The sequence below is a fragment of the Monodelphis domestica genome, chromosome 5 (genome assembly GCF_027887165.1).
Source record: "Monodelphis domestica isolate mMonDom1 chromosome 5, mMonDom1.pri, whole genome shotgun sequence".
Taxonomy (NCBI): Eukaryota; Metazoa; Chordata; class Mammalia; order Didelphimorphia; family Didelphidae; genus Monodelphis; species Monodelphis domestica.
The window spans coordinates 264,463,502-264,480,809 of NC_077231.1; positions in this window are offsets into that span (position 1 = coordinate 264,463,502).

The following is a 17,308-nucleotide window of genomic DNA, read 5'->3' on the forward strand; positions in this document are numbered from 1 at the left end:
GATAAAGACAAGGACCTATGTAACATCCTAGTGTGGAGAGATCACAGGCTCGTAGTGGTCAGAAAATCCTCAAATGCTTCCTTCTTTTCAGTTATGTTAAGCCTTCACTGGACTTCATTGACTCCAAGAGATGATGGCATATATATTTTTTGGTCATGGCCAATAAGGTAATTTATTTTATTGACTCTCCATATTTGTTACAAAGGTTTTCTTTTCTTTTCTTTTTTTCCACTGGGGGAGGATAGTTGGGTAGAGTAGGAGAGAGAGAAAACATATATTTTTAAAAAAAATTTTAGTCTTAAAAAAAGGAAAAAAAAAGTTGAGCTAGAAGATTTATACAGATTGGCCTAGTAGCTCAGGATATAATTTAGCCCTCTGCCTAAAGGCATATTAGGAGGCTACTTTAACTTCCCTGGGCAGTGAAGGAAGTGGTTATGCTAACTAAGGTTGAATCCATCTAACCAAATCAGGCCAATTCTTCTAGCTCTGAGCAGAGGAAGAGGGAGAAAACTTGGGTCAATTTCCCACTTGTCAAAAATCTAGAGGGATTTATGTGAAAATGGTGGCTAATGTCCTAGTCCCAGTGCATAATCAAATCTGTTTGAATTGACTCTTGTTATACTCTTGGACTTTAGTGAACAGGTCTGACTATGGATCTGGGCTGTATCTAGGTTGGAGTGGTTAGGACCTCCCTTTCCTAAATCTTCATAGAGTATTTCCTCTGTGCATGGAACCCATGGCTATAGTTGGGGGAGTAAACTCCAAGAGAGTAAGCTAGAAAATCTTTACTTCATTGGTACAGAAAATCTAGGATCTCAAGTTGTTTAGCTCCAATTAGCTGCTTGAGGACTTTCTCCCTCTCCTTGAATCTAAAGGAATAAACACAGTTGTTACCCATCTCCCCCTCCAAGGGAAGTGTGGAGTGGAAAGAGCTTTGGATGGGGATGGGGATGGGGTAGTGGGGCAGTCAGGGTAGGGAAGACATCTAAGAGGGGTCAGCTGGAGGCAGGAAATCCTGATGGTCCTTAGGGAGTAGAAGCCAGAAAGTGGGCAATGCATCTTCTTCAGTGTCATTTTCTCTGTCATTTCTCTTCCCAAAATGATGGATATTTTGATAGGGAAAGCTTTCTTTTCTGTCTTTAGTAGTTACCAAAGGGGAGATGGTGGCCAAAGTGGTGGTGGTGGTTTGGCTTGCCTGGCCCATGACACCTTTCTCTCCTACATGACATCCCCCATTTTCTTAGAAATGAAAGGGTTGGATCTAGTTATCTCTAAGGTCCCCTCCATATCTGAACTATGGGACTCCAGTGAGTATAATATAAATAGATATGGTGGTAGTTAAGCCATGCTGGCTGGCTTCCTAGTGCCTGCATTTCCCATCCTTACAGTAATTTCTTTGGATGACAGCATTGTTTCCTGGAGGCCCTAGTTAAATGTTAGGATATTACTTAGGAAGGGTAACACATTAGTCCATTAGGGCTCATTAATGGTTTATTGTGGATTAATTGATCAGATTAGGAATTTATCACCCCACTAAGGCCCCGAGGAAATGAGACACAATATGTGTTGATATTTAAAGGGACTATAGGACTTTGGGGAAATGTCTAGAGGCACAGGTCTGCTTGGGATCCCGGATTTTGAGTTGAAAGGGACTTCAGAGGTCACCTAGTTTATTTTGCAGAGGAGGAAAGAGGCCTCGAGAAATTAGGAGACTTGCCCAACAGCAAACAGATGGGGATTAACTGGCCCAAAAAGGATGCAACTTTAGGTCCTTTGACTCAGGATCTTTGCACCTGGATGCCTCCTGTGGCTGCCCAGACTCAGCTGTTTCCAATAGAGAAAACACTAGCAGTGATGGGGAGCTGTCAACAGCTGAAGCACAACGAGAGGCGTATGTGGGTTGAGGCTTGTCCTACTGAGGAGTGAAGGCTTGAAAGTGCACCATGTTCAGTGAGCAACTGAACCAAATTGAAAAATATACTTTTTGGATGAGGTCAGCCTTTGTGTTGATGCCCGGTTTTGCTGGATGCTTGTCCACTCATCCACCAGGCCTGCCAGTTCTCCCTTTTTGGATCCTGATGCTCCCTAAGTGTCCGTCCACAATGCCAGACCTTGCTCTTGGCTGCTGCATTAGGGTCCCTGACTGCTTGCTCTCTGGTAAAAAATCACACTGATCTTGCTGCTTGCTTCTAGCCCCTGCCATGGAATCTATCATCAGGGGTGGGCCAGAGGCTTTGCAGAGGATAAGGCATTTAATCAGGAAGATTTGAGTTCAAATCCCACCCTAAATTACCAGCCTGGACCATGGGCAAGTCACTGTATTTCACTGAGAGCTTTAGTTTCCTGACGTGAAAAAGAAAAAGAGGGACAACGATACTTAGAATGCAAAGCATCATAGCCTAAGATGCCTGGAGAGATTTCAGAGGGTCCATGAACTTGGATGGGGAAAAGTAATTAAATTTACTGTCTCCTCCTACTATATATATATAAGCAAAGAAGTATTCTGAGAAGGGGTTCGTGACACATAGAAAGGGGCAGATCCTGGTCCAGTGCTTGCCTACCCCAGTGGGTGATTGTGGGGATCATGTAAGACCATCATGAGTTTCAGATTCATATGGTTTGTTCTCTCTGTCAGGTCCTGAGCCCTCAGGTGAGATAGTCTCTTCATGATTTAGACAATGGACCCAAACTTCAGTCCCTTTCGTTTGGATCTGTATACATTGCCATCACAGCCCTCTTTTGTTTGACTTCTCTTTCACAACAATCAATAATCAATCAATAAACATTAAGTGCTTACTGTTGTTGATCAAATATTCATCTAAACTGACTTCAGTGCTAATTAAAAGAGAAAGTATACACGGATTTTAAATTCTGGAAAACTTTGGATTTAGCAGATTTGGATCTGCTTTTCTGAACAGAATAGAGGAGGGGATTTGAGTACTTGATCTGCTGCTGCTGATGGGACACCCCTCTCACTTGGGATGTAGGCTGGCCTGATTGGCCCCAGGTGGGCAAAAAGCAAAATCAGCAATGGTGGTAGCCAGCTGTTCTTTAAAAAAATTATTTCTTTTAATCCCTTACCTTCCATTTTAGAACCAATTCTATGTGTTGGTTCCAAGGTAGAAGTAAGGAACTAGGCTAATGGGTATTAAGTGACTTGCCCAGGGCCTCGCAGCTAGGAAGTGCCTGAGCCAGATTTGAAGCCAGAACCTGCCATCTCTAGGCCTGCCTCTCTATCCACTGAGACTGCCTGACTGTCTTAATAGCAAGTTGTTCTTAAAAACTAGCCCCATCTAGTTAGTCAGTCTCTCTAGGCTTTGTTCCATTTCCTCTCTCTCTCCTTTGATTTATAATAAAATTGCTTGCCCAGCATCTCATCTCATCTCATCCCCATCTCTCTCCATGCCCCCTTCTCTCCCCCTTTTCAAGAGATTTCCACCTTTTTCCTCCTTCAGGAAAAGGGAAAAACAGGCTGGTTTTTCCCTCTCTTCAGGAAGTGACAGCCTCCTCGTTTACGAACATTTGCACAGACAGGTGCTAAAGACTTTCCTTCAATGAACAGAAGTGGCCCCCCACTTCCCCACTCCAGAATGTGGGCAAAGAACTGTGGAAGGAATAGGGGGAGGTTCAAAGAGTGAAGCAGGCCCCCTTGCCTTCAAAGAATCAATTAGTCAACATGAATCCATTGAGCATTTGCTATGCCAGTAGGTGCCAGGTCCAGGTGATATAAATACAGAAAAACTCCAAGGCAGGACCTGCCTTCTAGGCACTTATTGTGTGTTGGGGGAATCAGCTGTGTGTATAACGATGAAGAGAAATTAAACATGAGGCAATGGAGGAGAGACTTGAAAGGTGCTGGAGTCCACAGTATTAGCAGTTTCAATGGCTGAGCAATCCTTAGAAGGGACCGACTTTGAATGGTGATTGGGAAGCCCCCACATTAAAATCTGTAGGGAGGAACTGGTATTCCAACATATCCCTTGACTCCTAGCACTTGCATCTCCAGAAACTTCTGAAAAAAACCTTTACTTCTGACATAGTAAATTCTAAGTCAGAAGGGCAATGGCTAGGCAAACGGGGTTAAATGATTTGTCAAGGATCATGAAATGAGGACATACCAGAGGTCAGATTTGAACCTAGTTCCTCCAGATTCTAGACTTGGCATTCTATCTGCTGTGCTACTGTAAAAATGGAGATTTTGAACCCTAGACTTCAATCCCCAGAAGTCCTTGGTATTTCCCAGAATTCCCTATAATCTCACCTGAGTCCCCACGTGAGATCACAATTGGTATTTAACTGGCAGTAATGCCTCCCTCTTTCTCTTCCATTGCAATGATGTAGCAAGTGTAGCAAGTAAGCCAAGTGCGGGGATTTTGAATGGGCTAATCAGCCATGGGCATGTGGTTTTTATTTTGTGTCTTCTTTATTCCTTAATTTCTAATAATCCTCCTTAATAAACCTCATAAAATATAATATTTTTATTACTAGATACTAATTTAATTTTTACACTTCCTAACTGTCCCTTACCCCCCCCCCCTTTTTTTTTCATTTTCTTCCTCCTTCCCCAGAAACTTTAAGAGTAAATTTCTTTGGTAGGAACATTCTCTTTCCAGTTGAATTGAGATCTCTTACTCCTGGGTCTTGGTCCCCTAACTCTTGTATATTTTATTGCCCAATCTATATTGCTTCCCCAATTATTGCTTTACTTGCTTGTTTTGATAAATATGATTGCTCATTATCTATTGCTGTCTTTTGTGCAATAAGCATATGGTAGAGAGGGAAATTAAGTTGCTCAGGGTTTTGTTGTTACTGTCTACATCTGAGGCAGAATTATGTTTCTAGATTTCTACCTCACACCTACTAACCAGTGGAAGTGGCTTTCCCCAAACATCCCCAAAGAATCATCTTCATAGACTACATAAAATCTGATATGTAATAGATAGATATAATTCCAAGCCTGATAATCCTCTAGGAAACAGGAGAGTGAGTGAGTACCCAGCTGCCACCATCTTCCTACTCCCCACAAAGGTGGCAGTCCAGCTTCCCTAGGAAGTGAGTTGGAATGGTCGTGATCTCTCCATATATCAATAAATCAGTCAATAAATGTTTATTAAGTGCCTACCATATGCCAGGTACTGTGTGAAGCACTGGAGATACAAAAAGAGGCAAAAGACAGACCTTGCCCTCAAGGAACCCACAATCAAATGGAGAGGCATATCTATGCTCCGCATGATCCTAGTCTTATTTCAAATCTTAGATCTTGTATATATTTTGTATTTCCTTTTATGTTCATATTATGTACACATGTATTGTTTCCCTATTAGAACATAAACACCTTGAAGGCAAAAACCCATTTCTTTCTTTCTTCTAGAATGGCACCGTATCTGACATAACAGGCATTTGGTAAATGCTCGTTAAATCAAGTCGTCAGCCTTCTTGTCTATATAGGCACAATGACAAGGAACCCAAACACATAATGGCTTTAGCCTGAACTATCCAGATAATTGAGAAATTTAATTTTTTTTGCCCAATACCTAGATATTCATTCATCCTTCCTCTTCACATGGCATTCATTGTGTTTTCTTAGAATCTGTGAGAGTCAGAAAGATCAGAAGATAATCAACCCCCTTTCTATAGATTGAATGAAAAGGTAGCCTTAAGAAAAGACATTCACTTTCTTAAAAAAAAAAACATAGAAACTCTTAGAGTTTATACTTGTTAAGGAAGAAGGAAAGAAAACAGAGGCTCAAAAATTTTGTTGAAGTTAAAAATATGAAGTATTAAGAGGGCATCAGCCTGACGGGGGGTGGTGGTGACAACTCTTTACCAAAGGTTTGATTCTGTTCAGGGAATGGTTATAGAAATAAGAAACAAGCATGGCTTTTTCTTACATGGGAAACTGAAAAGGGCTAATATTGTATGTGGAAAAGAGGAACTCAAAGTACAAAGGGGTTCAAATTGATGCCAGAAAACCCATGAAGGGAAGGGGAAAAAAAGAGTTGCCAATTAGTGTATTTATGGGAAAAGCTAATTTTCATATGAAAAAGTGAGGAATTCTCACTTTAGAAATTGCTACTGTTACTAAGGACCTAAGTTAGTTATTTGCTGGGATTTTTTCATTCTCCTAAGGAAAAAGGTACCACTCTCCTCTTCCCTTTTGTATGCCTTGCCTGAATTCCAGGTCCCCTTTTCCCTCCCTATCTTCACTTTCTTTCTCTCTTTCCCCACCTCTCTCCCTCTCTTTTCTCTCAGTCTTTTCACCTTCTCTTTCTTTCTTCTTAGATCTCTGTCTATCTCTTTTTTCCTCTTACCTTTCTTTTTGCTCTTCTGGGCTTCTGTCTCCTTTTCTTTTTTGTCTATTTGTCTTCTCTTTCTCTCCTTTCTTTTTCTTTCTTCTTTCTCTGTCTTCCTTTCTCTACAGTCTTGCTGCCTTGTTTCTCCCCTTTCTTTTTCTCTTCTCCTATGTCTATCTCTCCTATCTATCTTTATCTCCTTTTTTCTCCTCTCTGCTTCCCCTTTCCTACCCCCCCCCTTCCCAGCCCCCAACTGTGCTCTTCAAATGTTAGAGTCCAAAAAGTGCTCTGCAGCTGTGCATTCTGAGGGAGGAAAATCCCCAGCTATTTGTAACATAAAATCATAGACTCAGAGGGTTTGAAGAGAAACTTGAGACTCATCTCATCTATTCCCCTGTCTGCTGACTGGATCACACCTAAATCTATCCAGAATAATGAGACTCTATTGGATTTTTAAAGAATTCCAGAGAGGAGAGCTCGCAACCTCCCTTGATAACCTCTTCCAATGTCTGATATCCTTCATTGTCAGAAATTATTTTCTAGCCTAAATCACTCACGGAGAGACTGAAGCTCATTTCCTTTTGTTTCTTCCTCATTGGAGACAGAGAACAGCTGGTCTCCATACTCTGTGGAATAATCCTTAAAATTTGAAGAGCATTATTAAGTTGCCTTTGAGCCTTATCTTCTTCAGGCTAAATAATCCTGGTTCCTTTAGCCTTCCCTCAGAGGTCCTATTTTCCAACCCCTTAAATGTCTTTGTGGCTCTCCTCTGATCCCTGCAAGGTTTCTGAGGTGGTGTTCCATTTTGAACTAAATATTATAAGGGGGAAAAGGTATTTAGAAGACCTGAACTCAGGGACTGGCAGCAGGTTAGGAAATATCAGTTCCTCTTTTCAAACCTTGCAAGGAAAGACACTGTTTTCACTCACAAAGTGGGCTCCCAACCTCCCTGATTCTTTTTCAGTTAGGTTATGTATGAGGTTTGGGAACGAGTGGAGAGCCCATTAAGAGAGCTGGAGAATCCTTGAATGGAACAGTGCAGAAGCACAGAAAGTCTGGGTTCAAATGCTGACTTTGCCACCTACTCCCAGTATGACCTATTTCCCTGGACCTCAGTTTCCTTACATGTAAAATGAAAGATTGCATTAGATGGCCTTTTAAGGTTTTGGCTGGCTCTAAATGCATGATCCTTCAATGTACCAGTTGCCCACATCTGAGCACTGCACCTGAGAACATACTTCCCTGCTGCCCCTTGGCTTGTCCCATTAGCCTTCTGGGTCTCCTGACCTGATTTAGACAGAACATATATTCCAGACTTGGCTGATGGAATAAAAAGCAGAGAGTCAAGTTGGAAAGGAATTTACAAGTCATCTGGTCTAACCTGTTACCCAATTCAGGGTCCCTTTGTCCTCCTACTCCCATCTCTGGCCCTGCTTTGGTTAAAATATTCTTGTGAACCTTTGCTTAAATACTCTCACTTATGGAGCTGTCTATTATTGTTATTACTATTTAATGGGCATGAGGGGAACAGGTTGAATGTCAGAAATATCCCCTTCAATTCTCTTGGTTATTTCTTTGACTTTGGATATAATTTAGTACACCACCTTCATTTTGCAAATGGGGAAACTGAGGCCCTGAAAAATAAGGCAACTCACTTAAGATCATACAGATAGAAAATAAGGGAGCCACGACTGAGCCCATGTCCACACTATAGATCTGGTATTACTTCCATATGACATCAGACTTTTGGAGCATTTGTCTCTTTTTCTGGCAATGGTAGTTCTAATACATATTAAGACGATGTGATTTCAGTCCCTTGAACATAAGAAGAGTTTTTCCCCTCTCTGACATTTTTATTTATTTCATTAAATGTTGTCCAATTACATGTAAATTTTTTAATTCATTTAAAAAAAATTGAGTTCTAGATTTTCTTCCTCTCTCACTCAACCTCCTCCTTGAGAAGACAGTTTGACATAATTATACATGTGAAATCATACAAAGTATACTTCCATATTGGCAATACAACAAGAATTTAATAATTCATCGTTGGATTGTGTTGTTTAATAGGCAGCTCTTTGGTTCTTCGGGCCTGAGAATCCTCCCACCCCCAAATATCCTCAGATTTGAGAGTAACCCCAATTGTGTGATACAAGAGAAATTGAAATGTAAATGGAGGAGTTTAAAAACAATATACATTCAGGGGAAGCTGGGTGGCTCAGTGAATTGAGTGCCAGGTCTAGAGAGGGGAGGTCTTGGGTTCAAATGTGACCTCAGACACTTCCTGGCTGTGTGACCCTGGGCAAGTCACTTAACTCCCATTGCCTAGTACTAACCATTCTTCTGTCTTGGAACTAATACACAGTACTGATTCTAAGATGGAAGGCAAGGTTTAAAACCACCACCACCACCACCACCACCACCACCACCAAAACAATATACATTTTTTTTTTAATGAAAAGGACAATTGCCAGAAAGTCTTGACTGGAGTGGAAGGAGACTGGTGAATAAGGATGACAGATCTCATGTAATTGAGAAGAGATTAATATGGAGGCATTAAAAATGGTCTAGAGCAGGGGTTTTTATTCTTTGGGGGGAGATCATGGATCCCTCTAGCAGTCTGGTGAAACCAATGAACTCCTTTGCAGAATATTGTTTTGAAAGGCACACCATAAAATACAAAGGAAACCATATGTTGAAATATGGTTATCAAAATGTAAAAAAAAAACATATTCATGGGTCCCAGGTAAAGAATGTCTAGTTTGGAGAAAAAACAGCAGAGATAGGCAGAATAAAGAAGACACTGTTTGGGTGAAAAGAGACCATTCTTCAGGGTGGGAAAGAGCTGATCAAGGCTTCAAGGAGCAGTCATTAGGGAAGGCTTGAAAAGTGCAGAGCAGGAAAGAAGCAGGGGGCAGCTCATTGGAGCTGAATGGAGGTCTGTGTACCCAGGAAAGAAGGAAACGAGTTCAGGGGAATTTCTATGAGTGAAGGACCAACTGAAGTATTATTGCTTGGGATGTCAGGGGGCGCTTTGGAATGCAATCCAACCTGAACACGAGTGTAAAGCGGGGAGAGCCTAGACAGAAGGGATTTTCTTTTCCAGTGAGCAGAAGAGCTAAGAAAGATGGCTTTATTTAGGCTGGGAGCTGGAGCAAAAGTGGGTCTAGAAGGTGAAAGTGGAGATCCTTTGTTGAGAGCCTGATTAGTGCGTGGTTCAATTGCATGAAGCACATTTAATGAATAAGGTAGATCTAACATTTACCAAACCCTATAGCTAAAGAGAGACGGTAAAGTCATGTGATTAATTTTTCAACAAATTTCATTTTCAACAAACAGTCATTTGGATGTCCCCTTCAAGGGAGTCCTTCTCGGGGGAGGATGCTCTTATTAGTGCTGTGATGCAAACCTTCTTGGAAAGTCTGTTTTTGTATTTATCTATGGCCAATCTTTTGTGGACATTTAATGGCTATGAATGTCTTTAAATTTTGGATTTTGATCTTTAAAGTTTTTAAGGTATGAAATTTTATTTTTATTTCTCCCCAATTACTTGTTAAAACAGCTTCCAACATTTTTCAAAGAATAGTATATCTCGAATTCTCTGCCTTCCGTCCCCATCAACCTCCCTATTCCCCTGGAGATGGACGGTAAGCAATCTCATATAGATTTTACTTGTGAAATCATGGAGAAAAAATTTTTTTTTAAAGGATTGAGTCTCCCCATCTTGCCTAAGCTGGAAGTGCAAGGACTACTCACAGACCAGATTCCCCTGCACTGGCACTGGAAGCTTTGACCTGTTTTGTTTCCAATGTGGGCAGAACCCCTCCTGGGGCAACCTGGTTCGCCCTCCCTCCTCTTCATCATAATGCTAAACTTAATGTGGATGTCTGATCAACACAGTCCAATGTAGTTCAGAAGTGCCTAGCCTAAGAGATCCACCAGCAGAGATTACAGATCCTCTGGCCACCATGCCTGGCTGACTTTTAAAAACACAACCACCAGAATCCACTTTTTTTCTACATCTCTCAGGTAGATCAGTCAATAGTGTTGACTTTGAAGTCAGGAAGATCTGAGTTCAAGTCTCACCTTTGCATATACTGATCTTGGGTGACTGAACCTCCCAGTACCCCCAAGCAATGCTTTATGAAGCCCTTACATGAGCATTCAAGGTTTTCTATGCTCTTACTCAAAGCTCTCTCTCCAGCCTCATTTCATACTTCCCTGTATTACATCTTGACTAGACAATGAACTAGCTGCTAATTTCTTTCTCTCTTTTTCTACCTTCCATGGGCAGGCTGTCCCTTATTCCTGGAACAAACTCTTTTCATAAAGCTATCTGTTGAAATCTTATTTCCTTCAAGAGTCAACCCAGACCTCTCCATTAAGCCATCCTTGATCTTCTTAGCTAGATATGACCTCTCCCTGAGTCACTCATCTGTCTCCCATGAACCTCTCCTAAGAACTTAGTCACATTCTATCTTGAATTAATGTTCTTTGTGTAAATGTTTTAACTGGCTATAAGATCATAGATTTAAAGCTGGAAGAGATGTTAGAGATCATTTTGTTCATCCTTCTCATTTTACAAGTGAGGAACTGAGACAAAGATATGTGACTTATCCAAGGTCATAAAATTAGTAAGTGACAGCACACAGATTTGCACCAAGGGCTTCCGATTCCAAATCCTACACCTCTTCCACTATATAAGGGCAAAGGGATGTTATTTATTTCATTTTTAGCTATGTTTTATTATTTAAATTTATTTGATTGTTATACTAAAATACCGAGTTAACTCCATCCTACCCTCCCTCTATTAGAGAAGGCATCATTTGACAAAAAAGATATATGTATATATATATGAAACTATGTCTTATTTCTATTTATCATTCTATTGAACATAAACAAGTCATTTTTCAAGTAATATTTTTGTTGCAGTATATAACATTATCTTGCTTCTGCTTGTTTCACTCTTCATAAATTCATTTAGGTCTCTTTTTTTAAAAATTAACCTGCTTGTCATTCTTTATGTCACAACAATATTCCATCACAATCATATGATTTGCCTTGTTTGCTATTCCCCAAATGATGGGTATTCCTTCAATTTTCAGTTCCTTGCCACCACAAAGAGAGCTGCTAGAAATATTTTAGAACACACAGGTTCCATTCCTTTCCCCTGATCATCTTAGGAAATAAACCTAATAGTGGGATTGCTGGGTCAAAAGGTATATTCAGTTTTATAACTCTTTGGGTGTAATTCCAGATTGCTCTCCAAAACGGTCGACTCCCTCTAACATTTGCCATTTTGCCCTTTTATTATTTTAGTCAATCTGATAGGTGTGATGTCTCAAAGTTGTTTTGGTTTTCATTTCTGTAATTAATAATGATTTAGAACAATTTTTCATATAGTTATATATCTTTGATTTCTTCATCCCCTTAAAGTCTATTCATATCCTTTGACCATTTATCAGTTGGGGAATGCCTTTATGTTCTTATAAATTTGACAAAATTCTCTGTATTTTAGATATGAGACAGAGCTCTCTCTGAGAAACTGTTCTTAAAATTTTTCTCCCAACTACCTGCAAGAGATCCCAACAGGAAAACTTATAGGGATGACATTAAAAAACATTATATCCTCATTGCTTAGTTAGTGTTCTACACAAAAATTCTTACTAAAAATTTTAAAGCTAAATTGGAAATAATCCTTTTTTGTATTGAAAATGCTTGCTTTTGACATGACTTCATTCCCGTAAGCTGATGCTGACATGTCACATTTCCCTTGAATACATTTTGAAATTGATTCTTTGTTAAAAATAGCCATCACTCTTTTTTTTTTTTATGTCAGCCGCAAACTTTTATTCACTGCAGCTGCTAGCTTGAGAATGTTTGGTCCCTGTCTTCCACAAAACATTCAAAGAAATGAATCTCATTACTTTTAGTTACACCTACGACTTGTACCTAGAGATTTCCTCACTGTTGTAAAACTTTCTTTACTTTAAAAGACTGAACATAGTATAATGAAGAATTCCTGGTGAGAATAAAAAGAGGGAAAGACCAGGGTCCCAAAGACTGAGTCTTCCAAGGATTCTTTATGTCACAACAGTGACATATCCCTTTTACTTTGGTGGCCAAAGGAAATGAACTGGGGAGGGAGGCTATAGAGATGGGGGACAGACTGCCAGGGAGGCCCTTGCTTCACCAAACTTTTCTTACCCAGGCCCTCTACTGGGGATTGGCAGGGAAGAGAGAGAGAAGACTATATAGCACTGGTCAGCAGAAAGTGGTTTCTAAGACATGGGATCATGATGCATGAACTTGTAGTCATGGTAACCAACCAGAGGTATATCAGGTTCCTCCCAGAAGACTCTTGATCTATTACATAATATTTCTTTCCTCCATGGATTTACTTTCCTGTGTAAGTATAACACTGGTGTGGATTCAATTTAAGACTCTCCATTTGCTTGTATTTGTAACCTTCCCCTGCTTTCACACATTTAGCGAGGGCTGGTGACCTTTCCATATTCTAAGTTCCTGCTGTTTTCTGTAATCATTAACAAATGGAATGCTCATCTCTAAGTGATCCACATCAATGTTTGGTCAGAAACACGAGCGGATTTGAAGGCAATGTTTTGTTTCCATGTTTCTATCCCAAGTGTCTAGTGGAGTGTCTTGCACATAGTAATGCCTTACAAATCTTCCTTAAGTTCTTGAATTAATTTAAAGAACTTCTTTGGGTCCATAATTTTCTTTCCTATTTCGTCAAGATTTTTGTAAAAATTAGAATAGTTAACAAGCTTCAAGCATTTTGATTTGCTTCATCTCTTTTTCTTTCCCTTGTTGAATGATTGGATTGTAAGCCCCTGGAGGGCAGAGACTATTTCCTTTGGATCTGTGGAGCTCCCCTCGTGATTAGTAATAATAAAACAAATGGACACATAACTCTTTAAAATTTGAAAAGCACTTGGCATACCTCATTTAAGCCCCACAAGGATACTGTTGAGGGAGTGTTACAAACCACCCCCACTCTACGAAGAGGAAATTGAAGTTCAAAGAGGTACACTGACTTGCTCTTGGTCACACAGCTAGTAAGTGTCAGAGATGGTATTTGAAGGCAGCTCTTTCTGATTCCAAGATCAGTAACTAGTTTACTCTTTCTAGCTCAGTGCTTTGATGTTTCAATGTTTTCAATCTTATTGAGATAGGTAAACTCTTTAATGGTATAGCCCACAACTCTTCCATGCCTTCTTATCTCATGTTTTCATTGTCCTCCCTCTCTATTAAGTTCTTCATAGACTAGAATGGCTACCATTTATTTAGTTAGCGATGTAATATTTACAAAATGCCTTACATGAAGTCCTTTGTTTCTCATGAGATAACCAGGATTTCTTAACCTAAAAACACATATATGGGTCTATGGAAAGATTTCAGGGGCTCTGTAAACTTGGACGGGGGAAAAATGTGCCTTCATTTCCAATAACTTTTGGCTTCCTTTGTCATCCTTTATATTTTATATTGTCCATTCAAATATTATTCTGAGAAAGGGTTCATAGGCTTCACTAGTTTGCCAAGGGGATCCATAACACAATAGAAGGTTAAGAACCCCTTTCCTACCCTTTTATTAGCCTCATTTTACAGGTGATGAAATTGAGACTCTAAAATCAAGTGACTTGTCCATGGCCATATAGTTTGTAAGCATCAGAGCTAGGACTCACATCTGAGTTCTCTTGATTCCAAATCCAGGGCTCTTTCCAATATATTCTATTGCTTCTAAATCTGGGGGCCTTTTTAAAAGTCCTCATCCTCCTTGACTTTTCTTTAACTTTCAGCTCTTTTAACTTTTAATTTTTGTGACACTCCCTCCCCCTCTTCCCATATATCCTCTTCTGCTTTAGTTTTTTTGACACTGTACTTAGTTCTTTTGATATCTATATCTCTATCCCTTCTTAGTTTTTTTTTTAAAGTTTGCTCATAATTGACTCCCACATGATACATATGGTTGTCCCCCTAGATTCTGCTTTGGAATCCCTTTTCTTCCCTCTATACCATCTTCTTTGGTGATCTATTCTGTTCCTAGGATTCTAACCACTGTACACCTAACTTTAAAGAAACAGATAGCTGGATTTACTGATGGACCAGGAATCAAGATGACTTGAATTCTACCTCAGACACTGACTGTTGTGCCACTGGGTAATTTAACTTAATTTCTAAGTTTCAGGACTGGAAAATGCCAAATAACCCAATTTTCAGAACATTGGAGGAGGGAGAGTTTATAAACTTCAGTTAGATTTTTATTCAAATTTTAGAATTTTAAGGGATAATTATTGACCATCCTGAGAAAGAAGCAGTGTTGCCATAGAACCAGAGTCCATGCTCACCCAGAATAGGTCATGCCAGAATGGATTCCTTTTCATTTTTTTTTTGAAGTGGTTATAAAATTGGTTAGTCAAGGGGATACTTTAGAAATAGTTTACAGAGATTTCAAGAAAGCAATTGACTAACTCTTTCAATCAATCAACATTTATTAAGCATTTACTATGTGCCAGTCACTGTTTTGGGCATACAAAAAGAGGCAATTATATACAAAGAAAGCTATATTCAGGAGAAATAGGAAATAATTAACAGATGGAAGACAATGGAATTAAGGGGGCTGGGGAAAGTTTCCAGTAGACTGTGGGATTTTAGTTGGACCTTAAAGGAAGCCAGCCAGGGAGGTCAAGAGTCAGAGTGGAAGTGGGAAAGCATTCCAGGCAAGAGGGACAATGAGAGAGAATGCCTGGAGAGTTTTGCTTGTGAAATGGAGACCAAAGTCACTAGATCAAAGGGTTCATGTCTCAGAGTAAGGTGTAAGGTTGGAAAGGTAGGAGGGAACTAGGTCATGAAGGACTTCGAATGCCAAACAGAGTTTTATACCTGTTTCTGGAGGCAATGGGAAGGCACTGGAGTTTATTGATCAGAGGGGTAAAATGATAAGACCCGTGTTTTAGAAAAATTACTGGCTAAATGGAGGACAGATGGAGTGAGGAGAGAGTTGAGAGAGGCAGAGATACCCATCATCAGGCTATTGCAATAATCAAGGCATGGCCTACACTAGAGTGGGTGGAAGATGCTGCCTAGACAAATAGCAATATCTTGCCTAGATTTCAATAAAGCAGTTGAGCAATTTTTGCATTCCATTTTTTTTTTTACAAGATGGAAAGATCTTGGCTAGACAATAGTACACTTAGGTGGACTTGAAACTGACCCAATGACTAGACTGGAAGAATAGTATTTATTGAGTTGATGGTAACCTTAGGGATGTGTCTCACATTTTTGCCCCCCTCTCCCTCCATTTAAAATTTTAATCAGTGACTTGCCTACGGGCACACTTATCAAATCTGTGGATGATGCAAACTAAGAGGCTAATAAATAAATAATAATAAATAAGAGGACATACTGGATAGAAAAAAAAGAATCCAATATGTTGGGTAGGAACTAATAAGATGAAATAAAATAAGGATCAGTATTGTCTTATAATTGATTTTTTTTAGTTTTTTTTTAAAATAATATTTTATTTGATCATTTCCAAGCATTATTCATTAAAGACAAAGACCATTTTCTTTTCCTCCCCCCACCCCCTATTGCCGATGCGTGATTCCACTGGGTATCACATGTGTTCTTGATTCAAACCCATTGCCATGTTGTTAGTATTTGCATTAGAGTGTTCGTTTAGAGTCTCTCCTCTGTCATGTCCCCTCAACTGCTGTAGTCAGGCAGTTGCTTTTCCTCGGTGTTTCTACTCCCACAGTTTGTCCTCTGCTTATGGATAGTGTTTTTCTCCTAGATCCCTGCAGATTGTTCAGGGACATTACACTGCCTCTAATGGAGAAGTCCATTACACCACAGTGTATCAGTCTCTGTGTATAATGTTCTCCTGGTTCTGCTCCTCTCGTTCTGCATCACTTCCTGGAGGTCATTCCAGTCTTCATGGAATTCCTCCACTTTATTATTCCTTTTAGCACAATAGTATTCCATCACCAACATATACCACAATTTGTTCATCCATTTCCCAATTGATGGGCATCCCCTCGTTTTCCAATTTTTGGCCACCACAAAGAGGGCAGCTATGAATATTCTTGTACAAGTCTTTTTCCTTATTATCTCTTTGGGGTACAAACCCAACAGTGCTATGGCTGGATCAAAGGGTAGACATTCTTTTATCGCCCTTTGGGCATAGTTCCAAATTGCCCTCCAGAATGGTTGGATCAGTTCACAACTCCACCAGCAATGAATTAATGTCCCTACTTTGCCACATCCCCTCCAGCTTTCATTACTTTCCATAGCTGTCATGTTAGCCAATCTGCTAGGTGTGAGGTGATACCTCAGAGTTGTTTTGATTTGCATCTCTCTGATTATAAGAGATTTAGAACACTTCTTCATGTGCTTATTAATAGTTTTGATTTCTTTATCTGAAAACTGCCTATCCATGTCCCTTGCCCATTTATCAATTGGAGAATGGCTTGATTTTTTGTACAATTGATTTAGCTCTTTAGAAATTTTCCCCAATTTGTTGTTTCCCTTCTGATTTTAGTTACATTGGTTTTGTTTGTACAAAATCTTTTTAATTTGATGTAGTTGAAATTATTTAGTTTACATTTTGTGATTCTTTCTATGTCTTGCTTGGTTTTAAAGTCTTTCCCCTCCCAAAGGTCTGACATGTATACTATTCTGTGTTTACCCAATTTACTTATGGTTTCCTTCTTTATGTTTAAGTCATTCACCCATTTTGAATTTATCTTGGTGTAGGGTGTGAGGTGTTGATCAATTCCTAATCTCTCCCACACTGTCTTCCAATTTTCCCAGCAGTTTTTATCAAATAGTGGATTTTTGTCCCAAAAGCTGGGATCTTTGGGTTTGTCATATACTGTCTTGCTGAGGTTGCTTGCCCCCAGTCTATTCCACTGATCTTCCTTTCTGTCTCTTAGCCAGTACCAAATTGTTTTGATGACTGCTGCTTTGTAATATAGTTTGAGGTCTGGGACTGCAAG